This window comes from Propithecus coquereli, unplaced genomic scaffold (assembly GCF_000956105.1).
Source record: "Propithecus coquereli isolate 6110/MARCELLA unplaced genomic scaffold, Pcoq_1.0 Scaffold110, whole genome shotgun sequence".
In the NCBI taxonomy this organism is placed as follows: domain Eukaryota; kingdom Metazoa; phylum Chordata; class Mammalia; order Primates; family Indriidae; genus Propithecus; species Propithecus coquereli.
Window position 1 is genome coordinate 1,466,161 of NW_012134970.1, and position 2,199 is coordinate 1,468,359.

Consider the following 2,199-nt stretch of genomic DNA (forward strand, 5'->3'; position numbering starts at 1 on the left):
AAGAAACTTTTGAAATGTTAATTTTGTTTAACTTTACCTGGAACAATAGTTCAGTCAAATGTTGTAGAAAAGTTTCTAAAACAAAAACGTGTGAATGTTGTGAAAAGTTATTGATTGCTACTAAAGGCAGTAGAGAACCACTGAAGGTTTTTGATGAAAAATGACCTAAGAGGAGTAATACACTGTAGTGAGCAGCGTGGAGAGAAATGAAGAAGATGAAAGTCAGGGAAGCTCTTCTCAGTGACATAAGGTAGTGTTCACAGTTGCAGATATGAAGAAATTCAAGTAAATCATGTCATGATAGAAGACATGGTTTACCCAGTCTCTTTAACTTTTATAAATAAAAAAAGCTAGTTTCAATGCAGTTAAATGACTTTCTAAAAGTTGCAAGTGAAGTTAATTGCAGAGTCCTGTCTAGATTCCAAGACTTTGGACTTAAGAAACAAATAAGAATAAGAGCTGAAATACTCATAAAATTATGTGAAATGATAAGGCATATGTTCATGGTAGTTTTTGAAAATAAATGTATCATTTGATATAAATTCTGTTGGCTTATTACCGGCTATTGTATGATACATAAATATAGATGTCATCTTTGTGTTTATTGATGCTGTCATACAGTTTTTGAAAAATAATATAATTTCTGAAAAAGTATAAGAATGAACTGTCCTTTTTTGAGTTTTTCAGCCCTCATACAAGTGTAAAAATGTACCCTCTAGTCATGTTACTGAGAAATGTGCTCCAATATTGCAGCTTGCAATAGGGCGTAAATGATTTGAAGGTAATTTAGAGCTGGTTTGGGAATACCACTAATGAAAGGATTGGAACCAGCTGTGTGAACTTGATAAGAAATTGTCTTTCCTTCCTTAATATTTTAGACGTGTAACTTCTCATTTTTGAGGAAGCTTTTAAACATTTGATAAATGATTTGTTTAAAGCTTAACTAAAGTTTATTGGAGCACTTTAGAAGTGTTCAGGGCTTAATATTATGCCTCTTTTAAACGTTTTAAAAGTTTATTTATTTATTTAATTTGTTTTAAAGATGGGGTCTCATTATGTTGCTCAGACTGGAGTTCAGTGGCTATTCTTAGGCACAATCATAGCACAATATACATCCTTGAACTCCTGGGTTCAAGTGATTCTGCCTCAGCCTCCTGAGTAGCTGGGAGCTACACATGCCACAGTGGCTAGTTATTTATTTATTTATTTTTTAGAGACAGATCTTTGCTGTGTTGCCCAGGCTATACTTGAACTCCTGGGCTCAAGCAATCCTCCTGCCACAGCCTCCCCAGTAGCTGGGACTATAGGCGCATGCCACTACGCCTAGCCACATCTTTTAAAAAATCTTTTGTTTGTGTGGGTTGTATCTAATTTAAAAATTTTCTAATTGTAGTAAAATATGCATAACCAAAAATTTACTATCTTAACCATTTTTAATTATACAGTTCAGCAATATTAAGTACATTCACATTGTTTTGCAGCTAACCTCCAGAATTTTTCATCTTGCAAACCTGAAACTTTATACCCATTAAACAACAAATTCCAAAAAAAAAAAAAAAAAAGAACTTCCCATTTCCACTCCCCTCTCTACCAGCCCTTGGCAGCCACCATTCTACTTTCTGTCTCTGAATTTGAGTGCTCTAGATGCCTCACGTAAATGGGATCATATAATATTTGTTTTTTTGCAACTGGCTTAATTTCACTTAGCAGAATGTCCTCAAGGTTCATCCGTGGTGTAGCATGTGCCAGAATATCCTTCCTTTTTAATGCTGAATGATATTCCATTGCACGTGTATACCACATTTTGTTGGTCCATTCATTCATCAGTGGACACTGGGTTGCTTTTACCTTTTGGTTACTGTGAATAATGCTGCTGTGAACATGGATGTACAAATATCTTTTCAAGACCCTGCTTTCAGTTCTTTTGGGTATATACCTAGAAGTGGAATTGCTGGATCATATGCTAATTCTATTTTTAAGTTTTTGAGGGAGCACATACTGTTTTCCATACTGGCTACACCATTTTACATTTCTACCAACAGTGCATAAGGGTTCCAATTTCTCCACATCCTCACCACACTTGTTATTTTCTGTTTATTTAATAGTAAAGTTTTTTTGATCCTAATGAGTGTGAGGTGGTATCTCATTGTACTTTCGGTTTGCATTTCCCTAATGATTAATCATGTTGAGCATCTTTTC

At 34.6% G+C, this 2,199-nt stretch overlaps 1 protein-coding gene across 1 annotated transcript in view; it reads left to right on the forward strand.

Annotated features, from left to right (window-relative positions):
- WDR70 (WD repeat domain 70) overlaps positions 1-2,199 on the forward strand; it is a 315,052-nt gene that overhangs the window by 54,132 nt on the left and 258,721 nt on the right. The gene's annotated exons all lie outside the window — the stretch shown is intronic.